Source organism: Triturus cristatus, chromosome 4_1 (genome assembly GCF_964204655.1).
Source record: "Triturus cristatus chromosome 4_1, aTriCri1.1, whole genome shotgun sequence".
Taxonomy (NCBI): domain Eukaryota; kingdom Metazoa; phylum Chordata; class Amphibia; order Caudata; family Salamandridae; genus Triturus; species Triturus cristatus.
Genome location: NC_140585.1, coordinates 1,037,337,250 through 1,037,356,746, shown reverse-complemented (window position 1 = coordinate 1,037,356,746; position 19,497 = coordinate 1,037,337,250). Strand labels below are relative to the sequence as shown.

Below are 19,497 nucleotides of genomic sequence, written 5' to 3'. Positions count from 1 at the left end.
CTTATAGAAAGACTTCATCTGTTGCCTTACCTTGATTTGCTAATTGTTACTTTTAAAATGTATAATAATAAATGTGTGAATAAAATACATTTGTAAACTTGCAAAAATGTATATTACTAAATTCAACTTATAGGTGAAATTGTAGTACAATTTATGTTTTAAAAAATGATGAAATTCACTAAAAAACCCAAAGGTTACAGGGATGTTATAGTTGGGAAATAGCATAACAAAGTACAAATTCACTGAAATAAACTAAGGTTACAGGGACGTTATAGTTAGGAAATAGGCTCAAAGAAACCACAGAAATTCACTGAAAAAAACAAAGGTTACAGGGACATTATAGTTAGGCTCAGATTTTATGACACTAAACCATGCAAATTCAGCAGTTATAGTTACGCGAGCTAAGTATAACGTATGCTCCGTAATGCACTGCTTATGACCTCCCATATTACATTACACATGACCTGGCCAGTGACATCACTGATGACATTTCAAATGACTTCACTGATAACATCATCCAGTGTGTGTAAGTGTTTTGTAAAATGTCTGAGTCTTAAAAATATATATTTAGCTACAACATAAGTTAAATGTTAAATTACTATTCTATCTGTTCTACTAATGAGTGATACTGTTTCTAACATGTCGTATCAAAATTCATTGAAAAAACAAAGGTTACAGGAATGTTCTAATTGGGTTCATATTTTACACACACAAAATCATAGAAATGCAGAAGTTATAGTTACCTGAGCTAAGTATGTTACACCCCCACCCCACAATGCACTGCTTATGACCTCATATATCACATCAGTCATGACATGGCCAGTGATATCACTGAGTATAAGGTTTTTTTAATTCCATTTCCTAACTATAATGTCCCTGTAACCTTTTTTTTTTCTTCAGTCAATTTCTGCGGTTTAATGCTATTTCCTAACTATAGGTTCTCTGTAACCTTTGATTTTTGAGCGATATTTCAAGTTTTGTAAAATATAAATGGTACTACAATTTGACCCAATAAGCTCAATTTACTAATATCGTAACCAGAGGGTGGAAGCACACTGCCTTATATCTCAGCGCTCAGTTATCCCCAGTGCATCATGGTAAATGCAGTGCATGATAACACTTACTTCACTGACGTCTTTAGTTTTTCATCCTTGTTGGTGCAGCCAGTGCTGTGTATCTTTAGACACGTGTTTCAGCAACACATTCTTTTGGGGGTGATGGAAATAATGACCAAAGTCTTTGTAGATCTCTGTACCACTGACTGGGCTAGAACTCGGCAGCTCATTAGCTCAATGGAGCCTTTTCAAACAAAAAGAGGGTTGAAGCACACAACCTCACATCCCAGCACTCAGTTCACCCTAATGCATTGTGGTAAATGCAGCACATAACACTTACTTCAGTGACAGTTTTTAGTTTTTCAAACTGGGTGAATCAGTGACAGCCTTTAGTTTTTCAAACTGGGTAAATGTATGAGTGGTTATGTGAATGGGTGTATAAGTGTCTGAGTGAGTATGTCAGTGAGTATATGAGTGTGTGGCTGGATCTATAACTGGGTGCATAAGTGTATGTAAGTGTATTTGACTGCGTCTGTCAGTGGGTGCATAAGTCTGTGAGTGGGTGTGTGAGTTTGAGTGGGTCTGTGAGTGGCTGTAATAGTTTCTAAGTGTGTCTGTAACTGGGTGTATAAGTCTCTGAGTATGTGAGTGGGTGCATCACTGTCTGAGTGGGTATATGAGGGAATGCATGAGTCTCTGTATGGATATACAAGTGGGTGCATGAGTCTGAGTGAGTCTCTCACTGGGTGTATACGTCTTTGAGTGGGTATGTAAGTGGATGCATGAGTCTCTTACTAAGTCTGAGTGGATGCAACAGTGTCTGTATGGGAAAGGGAGTGGGTATATGAGTGTCTGAGCTGTTATGTGAGTGGATGTAGGAGTCTTTAAGTGGGTATGTGAGTGAGCACATACGTTTTTGAGTAGGTCTGTGAGTCGGTGTATGAGTGAGTGCATATGTGAGTAGGTAGATATGTTTCTCAGTGAGTCTCTGACTGCGTGCAAAAGTGTCTGCGTTAGAATGTGAATAGGTATATAACTGTCTGAGTAGGTATGTGAGTGGCTATATCAGTTTGTGACGGGATCTATGAATGGGTGTATAAGTGTTTGAGTGGGTCTGTGAGTGGGTGTATGAGTGTTTCACTGGGTCTCTGACTGGGTGTAAAACTCTCACAGTAACTCTGTGTGTGCCTGAGTGGGTCTGTGACTAGGAGCATAAATCTCTGAGTGGGTATGTAAGTGGGTGCATGAGTCTCTTAGTGGGTATGCGACTGATTGCATGAGTTTTTTGTGTGGGTTATTGAGTCAGTGCATATGTGAATTGGCGCATAAGTCTGAGTGGGTCTGTGTCTGGCTGCATAAGTACTTCAGTGGGTATGTAATTGGGTGCATGAGTCTGAGTGGATATATGAGTGGGCGCATGAGTTTTTGAGTGAGTTTGTGAGTGGATGTATAAGTCTCTGACTGGGTATGTGGGTGGGTGTGTGAGTGTTTGAGTGGGCATGTGAATGGGTTTAGGGGTATCTGAGTGGGTATATTGATGGGTACATGGGTTTATGACTGGATCTATGCATGGATGCATAAGTGTCTGGGTCTGTCTATCAGTGGATGTGTGAGTGGAAGCACAAGTCTCAGTGGGTATGTGAGCTGGTGCGTGAGTGTCTAAGTGGGTCTGTGAGTAGGTGTATGAGTCTCTGACTATGTATGTGAGTGGGCGCATGAGTCTGAGTGAGTCTCTGAGTTGGTGCATTAGTGTCTGAGTGGGTATGTGATTGGGTATATGACTGTCTTAGTTGGAATGTGAATGGGTGTATGGTGTCGGTATGTGAGTGGATATATCCGTTTGCGACTGGCTCTGAATGGGTGCATAAGTGTTTGACTGGGTATGTGAGTGGGTGTATGAATCTTTCACTGGGGCTCTAACTAGGTGTATAACTCTCACTGTTACTCTCAGTGGGGGCAGGAGTGGGTCTGTGACTAGGAGTGAAAGTCTCTGAGTGGTTATGCGAGTCTCTTTTTTTTTTTCTTTTCTTTTTATTGGCATTTATGAACATAAGCATACATACATCACATTCCGTGGAGATGAGTATGTTACATGAGTAGCAGAATAGACCGTTATCAATATAGAAAGCACATATGTGTCTTGTTCTGTGTAGATGCGGCCTGTACTGTAGCAGATCTTTGCCCGTAAAGAAAACTAGGGGGGGATAACCAAACTGGGAAGTGCCATGAAGTGCTGAATGATTGGGCCAGGGTTATGTCCTAAGTCTGCCATTGCCCATTCGACAGTATAGCTGCCTCCCACCTAGGGGGGGATGGGCGCGTGCGCAATCCGGTGTGGGGAACCGTGGGGTGCGTCAGGTGAGCAGGGGTGAACCCAACAGGCCCGAGGGTGGTGTGGGGGGACGCTGGGGTGGATCCCCCACCTTGGGAACCCGCACAGTGGTTATGTGAGTCTCTTAGTGGGTATATGGCTGATTGAGTTTTGTTGTGTGGGTTAGCGAGTCAGTGCATGAATCTTTCAGTGGATATGTGAGTGGGCGCCTAAGTCTCAGAGTGCATCTGTGAGTGGGTGTATGAGCCTCTGAATGCGTATGGGAGTACACACAATGGTCTCTGAGTGAGTCTGTGAGTGGGTGCATTAGTGTCTTGGTGGGTATTTGACTGATGGTATGAGTGTCTGAGTGGATAATATATGTGAGTAGGTACATGAGTCTGTGACTATGAACAGCGAGGGCATGCATATAGATATAGATACTTTGGTTTTTATATTTCCACCAATATTCGTGGAGACGTTGCGATTGCTTGACGTCCCCGCGACAGTACACAGGGGGCCGTGCTGGCGATCGCGTCGTCGTCACGAATATCCATTTTGAACACAACTTGTGTCACTAACACCTCTATTCCTCAAACCTGGTGTCAGAGTACCTCCACCCAGACCCCTTATGTTAGCTTTCACAGAACTTTTCAGCCCCTGGAACCGTTCCCGACTGATAAATGGCGGCTGCAACTTCCTGTTCAGGATGTGCCCAGCCAATCACAGCATTCCCGTTGGCACGCACATTCGTGATCAATTGCAAAATCCTTGCAAAATATCCGTGGCCAGAGATAATATTATAATTTTTAACTTACATTTCTCAAAAACTACTGAACGAATTTGCACCAAATTACAAAAAGAACAATCTGCATAATTTCACCTAGCTTTCTGCCAAATTTGGAGTAATTCGATTCAATGGTTCGGACTGTAGTCTTGTTGACAGGTTCCTCTGAGAATGAACATTGAAACGCACCCTTTTTACAACCCCATTTTTCCCAACCCCTACTTCATGGATCCTCCCCCCCCCACACCCCCCCGCAACACATCCCACCCTGCCCCCCCTATAACTTTCCATGTGCAGCAAGAATCACCGGAGCACTTTTTGGGGAAAATTTCGTGATGATTCATCAAACGGGGCCAAAGTTATAGGCAAGTCAAAAACGCTTTTCCTATGGAAACATGGTCCTAGCTATAACTACCGACTGGCGACTGCCAGAAGGAGATATATATATCTATCTACTCTTCCAGCACTAGCAGGTAGAATGCAGATCCTTTATTGTCGCAGGTAGAATGTTGATCCTTTATTGTCTCTCCAACTGTGCTGTGGCTGTGTTTTTCTTAAAAAAATAAAAGCAGTGAGATGTGATTTATGGAGTTGATAGGCTCCGTATAGCTGGTACTCCTGGTTTGGACCATGCCATCTTGGTGGTGTCCTATAGCAAGAAATTGTGGTAATCGGGTATACAGAACTGAGCGCTCTGCAATGAATATAGGGAAAGCGGTATTGAAAGCGCTTTATACTTGGTGCTCAAGGACAAGGGTCGGTTACCAAACAACCCAAATAGCTCCTCAAACAAGGGCATACTGTACTGTTATAAAATGGCTGTCGCACTAGGGCCTTACAGTCCTCTGGACTGGGAACGTACATGTATAAATACTTATTCCAATATGGCGACTGCAGTTCACACCGTTTTCACTTGTGTACGGGAGTATTCACCTATCAATTCTAATGTGTTGCTATGAAAGTTTACGGGGCTTGGAATCAATTTAATTTTAGGTATATTGGGGTCCTTTCTCAGTAACACCGTAGGTCTTTACTGAACGCAGGGGAGTTTCGATGTTGTCAGTAGCTGGGACCTGTTTGGTTCTGTATGGATGGCGTTCCTAGTGATTGTTTATTTTATTTATATTTTGCGTTTGTGTCATTATGGTTCATGCTCGGTTTTGAGTAAGCAATATTGTAATTGTGTTACCTAATGATGAGGATGGATCCATTTATATGTTTTCCTTTATAGTACTCGGTTATAGCTTGACACTTAATATGCCAACATTTGGTTTAATATGGCAAGAGATTACGGAGTTTGATTTACATATTGAATTGTGAGATTTGATTATATTGGTCATATTATGGCTTTCAATCTTCCAGGGAGGTCCTGGCTCACTTTCGATTGGGTAATTTACTGGATTTTAGTGCACACTGACTCCTAGAATTATTTAGTGTGGATTCTACTCGTATAATGACATAAGTTTACCATTGATTCTATTTTTTTAGGTGATTTTAATATCAAATTTCTTCCTTACTCTGACTATGCGCATGTGGATTAGACTAGGAATTTTCGACGCTGCTCAGCGATATTGTCTATTTTCATCTATTAGATGCAAGTCGCTATTCAGTACAGGTATTTGCGGATATACTTACTTCTAGTTATAGAATCAGGCACCAGGAGTGGGACTTTTTCACATAATAAGATGTGGTGCGGTTTCATTTCTTGTTCTCCTCTCTCTTTACTTTGTGTTTTGCTGTTCATCACTGTTATGCAGTGCACTTCTTCCATAGGACAATTCAGTTAATGCGTGATGCTCCTTGGGAATACATATATATCTCCTGCTTCGTCTCAAAACCACCAGCTTCTCTGGAACAGACGAACGTGGACCCGTTTTTTGTTGCAAATTGAATTTATTTAATTGTTCCCTGCACCGCCGTCATAACACGTTTGGACCTCCCCAAAGGCCTTCCATATATTTATACTGATCACATGTTTTTTTGGGTGTTGGACACCTGGGGTTTGTGATGGCTGCTCTCTTTCTCATACTCTGTTTATGTGGGTTTGATTATTTTTGTCTGTTGGATTTTCAGCCCTAATGAGGTCATTGTACTACTTACCTAATGACGAAACACGTGTTGGCGGACTTTTCTATGACAGATACACAATTCCATTATTATTGGAAGCCTTTTCGTTGTTTGTGTGGAAATTGACATCTGATGTGAAGATCTGCTGGGATTGTGTCCTATTGACTCATACATGGATTAAATTGTACTTACTACTTATCTACCTTGTTTGGACATTGATGAATAATTTTACCATTCGAGTGCTCGGATTATTCAGTGACCATTATATAGCGAGAACACAAAACATAATAATCAGTCGTTGGTCTTCTATAAATCTCTTTATTTTGTTATTGAATTTATCACGTTCCAAAGAATTGCTATAAAGTCCTAATCACATCATAAATCAGAAAATCACTGAAACAGTCGATCTTGTCTTCAGTGGGCCAGATTACGATTTTGGCAGTCTTGGAGCGGGCTGACACGCCATCGCACCTCTCCGAGACCGCAAATGCTGTCCGCACACTGTCTCCCGGATTAGGAGTTAAAATCTGTAGGGCGGTGCCTAGCCCATGGCAGTGCCTTTCAACAGCTCATTTGTGAGTCTAAAAGGCAGCGCTGTGGGACCACCACAGCACGTTCCTGCATGACATGAAAAGATAAGTCCATGCCGTGCAGGAACTGTGGGTGTATGCGACAGGGGGCACACCATGTGCCCCCCTGCATGTATTTCCTGGCCCTGAGGCAACAGGGAGCTGTAGGGAAGTGACACCACCAGGCATATTGCGGGCCTCAGACTGCTGCGCCACTGCCGGGGATCTGGAATCCCTGGCGGTTGCAGTGGTTCTTTGGTGGCCCGACTGCCAAACTCGTAGTAGGGCCAAAGTCGTAATAGGACAGTCGGACCGCCGGTGCGGCGGTGCCCACAGCGCCACTATATTCTTAATCATCCCAGTGTAACAGCCAACAAGTGTTTTGTGGCTCAGTCTATTTTTCAGGGCTGTTGAATGGAAATTTCTTTGTATGAGACCAAAAAGTATCTACATATCTACTTGTGTAACTTCACATCATTGAAAAACAAATTGAAATAACTCGGTTGAGTTGCGTATTGGGTTGTAAATTAAAATGATACAAACACTCACCAATAAATAGTGAAACACAACAGACTCATTTAAATGATTTTCTCAGGGTCCCAACATGAAAACATATTGAGGTTTCATGTTCGGACCCTTTCTTCAAAGTTTTGTGTTGGGACAACTTTCTAGAGCAAATAAGGCACAATAATTAACTCACCAAAACAATGATCAGTTTTTGTTTTCGTCAAGTACTTCTCTGTTAGTCTGTTTGTGCAACCCACAATTTCACTAGTAGAAGGTAGAACAGCTAAAGTTAATATGATAGATTAATTTAAATGATACCAAAACAAATTAAATGATACCAAAACAAATTATATTTCTTGAATACTTAGTCATCCCCCATTTTTTTCCAAACCATTTTTATTGATTTTAGGGGTACATATTACAATTAGATTTCAATAGGAGAAGATGTTGCATTCAGAATTCCGTACCATATAAGTATACAGAAATAGTAACGAATAAGAAGTTGAAGAAGGAGGTCCCTAAAAGTAAGGGGAACTTGAACTGGGTAGTGTTGCTCCTGATGCGTGGCTGACATGTGCATTACGGCGTTGGCCTTAGTCAACCTCGATGATTGTGTGTTGTGTTGCACTCTACGTTTCATGAATAGCCTTCTGTCTCAATTAGACAATGAAGTATCCCAACCATTAAAATCACAGGTAAACTATACCTCTACTTACAACAAAAATAAAACTTTAAAAATAATGAATAATAAATTACATCTCAATTCAACGAATAAGTATCCCTATATTCAAAATCACACGATAACTATAACTCCATTAACAACCTAAATAAAATCCAAGATGAATATCCTTAGTAAATTGCACTATATGATAAGCTCAGCTTATTTCTTATAAATCTGTGAATATCTTCTCTCAATTAAACAAATGTGATGATCTAAACCCCAGGATAAGTGAATCCTAAAAAAATACAAAACCTAATGCTAGTTGACAACTTGTCCACTCAATAGATTGTCACATTCCAATACCATCATTACATCTAAATTGCTAATTCATACCTGAAAATTCGAAGAAATAACTGCAAAGGTCCTGATACAATCTCGAGGTATATGCAAAATCCACAGTTTTGTATGTCATTTATTTATTGGTCAAATTACCTGCAAACATTAACACGTTGTCTGACCTCAGAAGGTAAGCAATCAACTTCCAGGTTAGTCTGTGATTTGTTTTCAAACCTACATTGCAAATGCACCTATCAGTCATATCTCCTAATCTTGTATATGATTTGTGAGTTTGAAATTTCCTGAAACAAAGTCAAAAATATTAACACAATGAAAAAAAATCTACTGCAAAATTCCTGAATATAGGTCCTAAATATATCTATTCTCCAATATATTCTCCCACCGAAATTGAACCTAGTATTGCAACACATCAAATCAATGTGAATGTGCCACTGTTAACAGTCCATGTTTTCCAGTTTAATTCCTAATTTTAAGAGACCGTGGCCACCCTATCAAATCCTTACAAAAATGATTCTAATACTTTTGGTTAATAGTCTTTGATTTTCAGTTTCAATTCCTTGTTTTGAGAGTCTGTGACCACCCCATCGAACCCCAACATAAATTATTCCAATATGTGTGGTTACCTAGTATCACTCCACACCAAACTAATATCTATATAAATGCACCACTATTAACAATCTAAGATTTTCATTTTGAATTCTTTGTTTTGAGAGTCCGTGACCACCCCATCAAATCTCTGCAAAAATGATATCAATATTTTTAGGTAACAGCCTTTAATTTCCAGAAATAGTACAGCTAATTTCTTAATTTGAAGAAGCCCAAAGTGATAATACCGTGAACAAAACCGACAGATCATGTTATAATTCGCTCCATTATCTTATCACAAATTATTGCCTAATCAACAAAGACAAAAGCAAGTTAGGTAACTGTGCAACATTTTATATTCAATGCCTGGAGACAACAAAAAATCTCCATCTGCATAGCACTACAATTTCAAGTATACAGTTCCCTTTCTGAATACAACCCATATTGAACCGTTCTCAATCTATATATCAAATATGTTTCCTTAGCTCTAGGAAACATATTTCTAAGTTTCCTCCCTGTCTGGTAGGCAAAATGTGATCCATTCCAACATACTTTATTCAGCCTATTTCTGCAATTGCATGTTCCTTTTTCATGTGAACTGCCATTGGATATTTTGTCTCACAATTCTTTACGGCTCTAACGTGCTTTCCCCATTTTCTTTAAGTTTTCTTGTATATACAGTGTACTGTTTATCACAAACACAAACCATCATATAGATACATATGTGGTAGTGCAGTTCATGAAGTATGTGATCACACACCTGAGTCTTTTAGTGACATCTGTGAGGTATTTGTGCACATGTTTACGAGAAATGAAATTCCCACACTTGTCACTCCATTTTGGTGACCCTGGTAACCAAGTGACGTTATTGAAAGTAGTTCCAATTTATTTCTTATATCTCATGGTAGTACTCAGGCTTAGAATTGTTCTTAATATGGTGCCCTTTTGCATGTAGTAATTGTTTTTTTAGGAGAAATTTGTCATGAATTAAAAGCTTTGAATGAACTAGAGTCTGATATTTAAATCATTATTAGAGAGGCTGACAAAAGAGGAAACATGGTTGTCTGGAGGTTTTGTGCCGATAACTGGGAGGCATGTCATCAGTTACAAGATCAATCCTTTTTTTTAATTTAATTTTTTTATTTATTCATACTCCGAGTAGACAATTTTACGTTAATACATAATGACACATAAATTCATAGAAATATTTGGCAACCTAAGGTTTAGGCATTTTTAGAATACGAAGTCAGATCATCAGAATAATTAGTCCCAATACATAAGACCAATATATCAAAAATTCAATACACATACCTCCTAAAAAGTCATAGATATATAAAATAGATAGTAATTGAGCAAAATACATTCACCTAGTATATTAAAATTTAATACACATACCCCTTAAAAGGTAATAGATATAACACATGTAGTGTATACAGATAAATAGTAGTTGATCAAGATACAATTCATAGAAATACATACTTATTTAAATATCGCACCAAATTCTTCTATAAAACTTTTAATAACATTATGTACATTCCTGCTTATTCCAAACCCCCAACCTCTCTGCTCCATTCTGATATACATGCCCATATTTTTAACCCCCGAGTTTTAGCTTGCCTCCCTCTGCATGTTTATAAGGCTGCCTCTTGCTTTCAGACACCAAGAAGTCTGGCTTATCACATCTGAAAAGTTGGAGGTTCTATGTCTTTCCAACGGGCTGCTAGCATTATTCTAAAAATAGCTGTGCCTAAGAAAAGGCAATATTCTTGTTCTTTATTACAACTCAGAATGCTATTGTAACCCAGAATCACTAATGTAGGGGTTAATTCCAAATTAATACCAAATAGGCTCTTCCAAAAACCAGAGCTGCACGCACTGTTCCCTCCTCCCACAGGAACTGCCCAAGCACAGAATTCACCAGCCGGAACCATCTGGGTGAGATCGGGTATGGGTGATTCTGTAGCTGGTATAGCAGCCGAGGAAGCGCCACCATCTTGAATATTGCTGATCTGCCGTACAATGTCAAAGGCATGCGCAACCAGGATTTAAGATCCGCACGGACTCTGTCCCATACTGGAGCTAGGTTCTGCTATCAGGAGATGGCCGGCACATCCGAAAGGAACACCCCTAAGTATTTCAGACCACCCACTGCCACCTGAAGCGTGGACGCCCTTGTGCCCACTCTCGCCCGATCCCCCAGAACCCACAGCGTAGATTTGCGGGGGTTCAGGTATGACCCCGACGTCTCCCCAAAGATCTGCATGATCCGCAGGAGCCGTGGCCCTGTCCTGTCCAAAGCTGTGAGGAAGAAGATGACATCGTCCATGTACAGTGCGATCCTGTCAGACAGGCCCGGAGCCCACTCGAAGTCCCGGATCTGCGCATCGATGCGCACCCACGCCGCCAACGGTTCCATAGCCAGGGCGAATAAATACAGCGACAGGGGGCATCCCTGCCGTGTGCCCAGTCTAACAGAGAAGGTGGACGAGACCGCTCTCGCCACCCGTACCGATGCCATCAGATCCATGTACAGGAGCATTAAATAAGAAAGGAAGCATGGGCCAAGATTAAGTCTGCGCAGTAATGCAAATAGATACACCCAACTTAGGGAATCAAACGCCCTGTCCATATCAGCCAAAAGGATTGCAGCTGATTCCCCCCGTCTGTCGAATGGCCGCCACGCCACATGTGCCCGCCTTATGTTATGCCTGGTCGCCCTCTGGGGCATGAACCCAGCCTGGTCTGGGTGTATAAGCACTGAGATGTGAGGTAGGAGGCGGTTATCCAATGCTTTGGCCAAGATTTTGGCCTCCACGTTCAAGGGAGAAATGGAGCGATATGAGGCATGTTGCTCCGTGGGCCGGCCGGGCTTATGAAACACCACCACTTCTGCATGTCTCCAGTCCGGGGGGAGCAGGCCCTCTTCCCTGGCCTCCTCCACCACTGCCCGATAATAAGGGGCCAGCTGTAAATTGTAGTGTCTGAAAAATTTGCTTGGGAACCCATTGGGTCCAGGCGCCTTCCCGGGGTTGAGCTCACCTAGGGCCGTGCCCAGCTCCTCGTCTGTCGGGGGTAGCTCCAACTGATCACGCACCTCATCCGATACCGCTTTGGGCGGCAGATCAGCTATGAATTTGTCTACGGTGGACTCCGACAAGCGCTCTTGGGGGGCATATAGATCCGCATAGTATGTAGCGAAACTCTCTGCTATAGCAATAGGGTCTGTAATTAGTGATCCTGCCTTGTCCAGAATACCCGGGAGGGCCTGGGAGTGGAAGTGCCCTGGCAAAGCCGATGCAGTACCTTGCCGGACTTGTCCCCCCATTGGCATATCCTGCTACGCGTCGCCAGCCAAACTTGTCGGACCTCGTCCATCAGGAGAGCAGCGCAGGACTGTTGAGCTAGGAGCAGCTGTCTCACAAACTGCCCCCCCCCCCCCGCCTCCCGACTCTGGCGCTCAAGTGCCTCTATGTCTGCCTCTGCTCGTGTCAACTCCTCCCTGCGCTTCCTACGGACCGCCGCGCACCAGGATATGTCTTACTCCTCGGATGTTTGAGGTGTGGAAGTCAAGAGATTATATCCTTGGATTGTCAGCCAATGTCTTTTTTCCCAAGGGACATGGGTCTCCTACAAGCAGACAATATCGAATGAGTTCATCCTTACCAACTCCCCCCAGTTTACCTCTCTTGGCTGCATCATTAAGTCCTGCCACATTCATAGAGCAGATATTTACTCTCCCCATCTTAATTTTGATTTGAGCAATTCCTTGTAATCCTACCAATCCTCTTACCCCATCCGTTTTCCCCAACACATTACAATTCATACTCTGAGTTACACAGATTCCTTTTAAGTGTCTACAAATTTCCTCTTCTGCTCTGGGTATGTCTTTTCCATATTTTATCCCCCCTGTCCCCTCCCTCCCCACCCCACCTTCCCATCCCAGCACCCCCAAGCCCCCTACCATCCCCTCTGAGAGACAAGTGTCTGTGCATGATGGACGCATCGCACAAAGCTGAGAGCCCATAAACACATACTCCTTTTAATCAGTACATGCTGTGTATTTATTGTGTCTAACCCCTCCCCTAGTGCTTTAACTATACTACCCTACCACACATAAAAAACAGTTTTACTTTTTTCCCCTTTCTTATACCCTATTTATATTTTATTTTATCCCGTCAGACTATCCAAATATTCCTTAGCTTTCACCTCAGACATAAAAAAATGTGTTTGTCCACCCCAGACGACTTTCAATCTGGCAGGGTTGTTCAAAAACCCTGAGCATTTTTATCTTGGAAGGGTTTATTCATCTGCCTCAACCTCCACCGTCTTTTGCCGGTGGTATGGCAGAAGTCTGGGCGAACAAAATAAAAGACCCATTCCTGGATTGCCTTGCCTCAGGTCTTGCCTTTTCAAAGATAGCTTGACGTAATAAAAAGCTACCGAAATATACCAGGATGGCTCGTGGCAACGTCCCTGCCCTTACTGGCTGCTTTTGTTCTATGTGCCCGTTGAATCTCCAATGACCAATACCAGTCTGTAAGTTCTTGCAGCGTCAATAACATACCTACGGGCATCCTCCCCCCCCCCCCCCCACCCCTCCGGAACACCCAGAACCCGTAAGTTATTACGCCGTTTGCGGTTCTCATGTTCTTCCAGTTTCCACTGGATATCCGCTATCTGTGCCTCCTGTGATTTAGCCCGCTCCCGAGTGTTTGCAAGATCAGATTCTGTGGTGCAAATCCTTGCCTCCAAATCCGTCATCCGCTTCCCAAAAGCGCTACACGTTTTTGTCAATTTTCGCACCACCCCCTGTACTTTTCTCATAGCAGCCTGAGCTTTGCGTCCATCCTGGCGCGTCTCTTCGCAGTGGGTAGATATTGCCTGGAAAATAGCCTCTAGCGTCGGCGACACCTTTTCCCCCTGTTCTACATTTGGTGGGGCTCTGATAAGCTGGGTCGAAGGGGTATAGTCCCAAGTAAGGTCTCTCTCTCGCATTTTCTTTCTTCTCAGGATTGTTTTCGATTTTCCTCCATCTGACAATTCAATATCTATATCGCTATTACTCAGATCAGTGTTACTGCTGTCCGGAATACCCTCTGATCATTCTCCCCTATCTGAGACAGAGAAGAAATCAAGCTCCTTTTCGGATTCCTTTTTGGGCTTCCTACCCCCTCTCATATCTTCCACTTCTGCTTCTACTTCTACTTCTGTTTCTATTTCTGTTCGTACTACCATCTGACTTGATATACCAGCAGTAAGAACCAACGTGGCAGCATTGTCAGCAGTATAAATAGTATCAAGAGTATTATTATCTGTGGGGGCGGGCCCTATCTCTGAAGTACACAGTCCCGAGACGGCCTCTCTCCCACTTGTCCTCAATAGGGGTGTAGAGTTAACCCTCCAGCTCCCCCCTCAACACACTGCTTGATACCTGAGCAGCCAGTGGCTCCTTCACAGCTCTCGTTACCCCGGTCTCTGGCGTCGGAAGTTGCCTTCTCACCGGGACCTCTCAAAAGATCCATCACTGTGGGACCGGTCGTTTGGCGGCTTGACCACTGCTCCACCTCTCTTTTCCGGGATTGTCTCCGCTCCTGCACCTCGGCGACTACGCGAGGGCATCCGATCTGGTTGATACGGCTTCCCCCATGTCTGCGCCTGCTGCTGTAATATAATTCTTCAAAAGAAGCCGTGCCTTAGCTTTCCCCAGTGCCGCTGCCGATTTCGGACCCATCTTCGCAGCTTCCTCGGCCCCGCAAGTTGTGCCACCTCCAAGGCAGCCATGGCAGGCACGAACTCTCCCGAAATTGCCGCTGACTCCAACTCTGCTTCCAACGGGCCCGTCCGCCAAAGACCCGCTCCAACACCAACGCAGTCCGCAGGTACAAAAGGGATCACCGAGAATGTTTCTTTCAGGTATTTGAAATACCTACGCAGCGCTAATCCGATACAGGCCCCCACCATCTGCATGTAGCGCCCCTGTGGGGTTTGAGGGGTCCGTGGGAACTCCGTCTGCATCATTTCACTCTCTCCACCTCTCCGTCTAAAAAGTCACAGCATAACGTTTAGGTGAACCATTGGGCTCTCATCCATAGTGCGTGCTACAGTCTTAAAAGATCAATCCAATGACGAATTAGTTGACAATTCTGTATTGGAGAAATCTCATTGCGTTGTATTGAGATATGCAAAAAAGAGAATTAAAAAAAATTATTTAGAGGTTGATTGATCTTTTGATACAGGAGGTAAGGTGGTAAACTTTTTCTATGAATGATTGTATAGGCTGTATAAACTGTATACATTTTTGTTTGCAACTTATTCTTATCAAAAAAGAAGTTCATGTGAATTTGCCTATGGTTTCATATTGAAAATCATTTAGATAAGTCTGCCGTGTTTCACTATTTATTGATGAGATTTTTTTATCATTTTAATTTTCATCCCAATATGTAACTCGCCCAAGCTATTTCAATTTGTTTTTCGATGATGTGAAGTCGCTGTAGTAGATATGTAGATACTTGCTGGACTCGCACAAATATATGTTCTGTTTTCTATTTAACAGCCCTGAAGAAGCGATTGAGTCGCTAAACATGTGTTGACTGTCACATTGATGATAAGATCAGCTGTTTCACTGATGTTTAGATTTATGAGGTGATCAGGACTTTGCAGCAATTCTTTAGAATTTAATCAAGACAAGTAAGTAACTTTTCTTTTAGTAGACTAAAGACTGATTATATATGTTTTGTTCTCTCAGATATTTGGATTCATGGACATATATAGAGAACACTGGTTGGGTAACCTTTGATCTGGGAGTATAGAGCCAAGCTACAATTCTGCTCCACCTGCCGGGAAGAGTAGCTCTATTTAAAATGATGCTATTACTTTACTTACTATATGTCCTTCAACACTTTCCATAGGAGATACCCGCTCACTGGTTCAGGGTGCTTAACATTTAAATTCCTACCTTTTTGTGTTTGCGCCAATCCCCCTGCAAAGCCTTAGACAAATGCCAGAAATGTCTGTTATCGGGGTCTGAGCATGGTCGACATCTGACTTTACTAGTGGGCCTCTCACTTTGTGGTGATCAATGACTGGTTGGCAGGCGGCTGGGATGACTCAATGTATTCAGTAGAGCTCTCCCGTTTGAGTTGGATAACGTTAAGGAGCTCCTCTATGGACGCCATATTCCCAGAAGGCTCCCGTTAGTGATGGCGGTGGTGTTTAAAATCTGGCAGCTCACGCTGTGCCTCCTTGGCTTGGATAAGAAGTTGAATCACTTCACCCCGTGGTGGAGAGTCAGATAGCTCCACCACTCAGTGCAGTTAAAGGGGTTGCAGCCTGGGATCACATTGGTTTCACAAATCTTGAGGACGTATGGTACGGTGCGCACACGTCCTCCTTCCAAGATCTCCAGATGAAGTTCTCCCTCTTACACATGCAAATCCACAAATACCTACAGTTGTGGCATGCACTGGATAGCCACATAAGAGGTGAGACTAAACTTCCGGGTATAATCCCCTTGAGGGGCACCTGCAGATGGGGAAGGGAGCGATCTCTAAGGTGTACCGCTTGCTCTGAGAGAGTTTGATGCTCTGCAGGGGAAATGGGAGGAATGGGTGAGACCCCTTTATTTATTTTTTAAACAAACTTTATTAGGCATTTATGAGACATATATCAGTACAGTATAGACGTTAAAGTGAGCATGTGAACCAACATAGATCCTCTGTTAATAAGCATGCAGCTCACCACTGCGTTACAGCCAGCCATAATCAGTCAATAGTCCTGCAGGAGATTCCTTTGCGATAAAGTTCACATCTCACGTTGACAAATAGTGCAATAACAAATACTAAGCCCCCACCCTCTGCCAGTTGGCAAGTCCACCCGCTCAACCCTCCCCCAGGCGTTTCGTGGAGTACTATGCTCAGGTAACCTTCCTAGGGCTATTCTCTAGCAATTTCAACCCCTTCATCGTAGGATCCGTGGACTCCAGAGGATTGCCGTTGAATGGGGCACCCCGCAACGTCCCATCTCCTTCCCCATGCAGCCGTCCAATGCAGTTTACAAACCGTATACCTGTGGGGCGTCCCTATTACTCACATCTGCGATGTGATTTAGCTGCTAAGGTGCAGCGTTAACGCTTCCCAAGCCCTGGCTGCGTCCATCGTCTTCACTCCCATTACGTCTAGCTTCTATTAGCCGTGCTGTTCCCTCACAGCCTTCCCAGCGCTCAAACTCTCTTCTCCATCTGCCTATGCTACGACCTACCCTTGCCTTCCAATGACTCGTGATATCCCTCTTCGCTAATATCAATCCCAGGTCCTGAAATGTACTGGTGACTTTGTTCTTAGCAGTGTGGAGTAAGCAGTGTCCTGGATTCATGTGCACTTCCTTTTCAGTAATTTCGGCCAATAGCTCTGTCACCTCTCTCCAGAAATGTCCTATCACCGGGCAACCCCAAAACAAATGAAGGAACTCTACGCCTATTTCTCCACATCTGGGACAAGCTGCCGTTGCCACATTAAAATACTTATTGAGGCGCCCTGGCGTGAGGTACGCCCTATGGAAGACATAAAAATTTACCAGCTGGAACCTAACATACCTGGTGACGTTACTAACCCTCTCCGTGAGCTCTTCTCATGCTGTGTCTTCTATGGGCTCCCCTAAATCCTCCTCCCACTTCTGTTGCAGCCCCTGAAGGGGCAGGAGCGTTGCCTTGCTCAGCCTCCTATATAAACAGGTAACCGCCTTGAATGTCCGGGCCACATGAAGCAAGCAGTCGCCCCCAGGTATCTTGTTGCTTTCACTAAATACGTCAAACGGTAGTAACATGTCATCCTCATATAACTGCCCATGGTGAGCACCCCAGCCTCCTCCCACGCCTCTAGCCTCCTCCAATCTGCCCCGTGTGGCTATGTCATATAGTACTTCAGAGGGATCTCCAGCGCATAGGGACGCCTCATTTTAGCCCTCTGCAAGCTGCGGACCCAACACTTATGAGCCACCCGCAGTTCCGCTGACATATCCCTTTCCAGCACAGGTAATCGCAACGCTATTCTAGACAGGAGGTCTGGTGCTGGACACCCATCACCCTGCGGTAATGTTCTAAGGAGCTGGCTGTCCACTCATTTTGTCAGCCATTGTAGTTGAGCTGCAATATAATAATATTCAAAATCTGGCACCGCTAATCCCCCTTCCGCTTTGGGTCGCATCAAAGTCTTTAAAGCCACTCGCCTCTGTCCAGCCCCCCACAGGAACTCCATCACCATCGTCCAGAGCTGCTGAAACCTCTCCACTGGGATCCACACCAGCAACACCCCAAACACGTATAGGAGCTTCGGGAGAGTCACCATCTTTAGTAGGGAGGCACTGCCCGCTAGCGACAAGGGGAGGGCACCCCAGAAGTTGAAACTGGCTTTCATCCCTCGTATGACCTTTCCCACATTTCCCTCCAAGAGATCTACCCTGTTGTGGTATATTTGCACCCCAAGATACGGGATACATCTCCCCTCCCATTCAATTCCGTCCTCCGTCTGCGGTTTCTCCCTCCCCTGCATGATGGGGAACAGACGTAACTTATTCCAGTTCAACTTGAGGCCTGCTACTCTCTCAAGGGCCAGCAGCAGGTATTTGGCTACCTCAAGGTCTACTCCCGTAGTGCTGAAAAACCGAATCAGATCGTCCTCACACAAGGCTATGTGGTGGACACGTCCCTCTACGTTGAGCCCGCGATACCAATTTCCAGTTCTGGCTTTAGCGGCTCCATAGCCATCTCAAACAATATGGGAGATAGCGGGCACCCCTGTCTCGCACCTCTTTCTACCTCATACCTGTCTGATATAATCTTTCATGTCCGAATCCGAGCTGGGGTGAGACTCCTTGATGAGACCCCTTGATGAGACCCCTTGATGAGACAGATTAGTGGGATGGCTGGTTGACATCAAGGGATTTAGTCATTTCCTCTAGATTGAGGCTGATCCAACTGAGATGCATGCACTGCTCATACTAAACTCCAGATGCCAATGGCAGGCAAGCAAACTACCACACTCACATGCTTCTGCTTACCACACGCAAACGCAGACTTTTTCCACATGTGGTTATGCCCCCGAATTTCCTGATTCTAGGAGGGCAATCGCAGAGACACTCTTACAGGTGTTGGACCGGTCAACAGACCCACTCGGGTGGGGCTGATTGGCACACTGGAGGACCTGGATGGGTCCCGCCATGACCAGACGTTGGTGGGTGTGGCCACAGTGGTGGCCGAAAGAGACTTTGCATGAAAGTGGAAATCTCCTTCGGACCCCCACCTTGGAAGACTGGAGACAGGGAGTGTACTTAAATGGAGTGGCCAGTCTATCAGGCACAGAGGTGCCTGCAGAAACTGACAATATGGGGGAAATAGTAGGCGCTTCATGACCTAGATGGAGACAGACCCTCTATAAGATGGGAGGCGTTGGTTAATAACCCTACTACTGTGTATGTATGCTGTTATCTCTCAAAATCAATACAATTTGGTTTATAAAAAATAAAAAAATGTTTGTTTCCAATTGGTATTTCTTATACTTGTAGCCATTTAATGTCATGAACATTTCTCTGGCCTCCTGTACACT

At 43.9% G+C, this 19,497-nt stretch overlaps 1 protein-coding gene across 3 annotated transcripts in view; it reads left to right on the top strand.

Annotated features, from left to right (window-relative positions):
• Positions 1 to 19,497, top strand: part of HDAC10 (histone deacetylase 10) — a 440,238-nt gene that overhangs the window by 45,066 nt on the left and 375,675 nt on the right. For 2 of the 3 annotated variants that reach the window (XM_085653979.1, XM_085653977.1), the window contains exon 2: positions 15,453 to 15,586. The exons of the other annotated variant lie outside the window; for it this stretch is intronic. The gene's annotated coding sequence lies outside the window, so the exon portion shown is untranslated. The remainder of the gene's footprint in view (positions 1 to 15,452; positions 15,587 to 19,497) is intronic. 3 annotated transcript variants of the gene reach the window in all.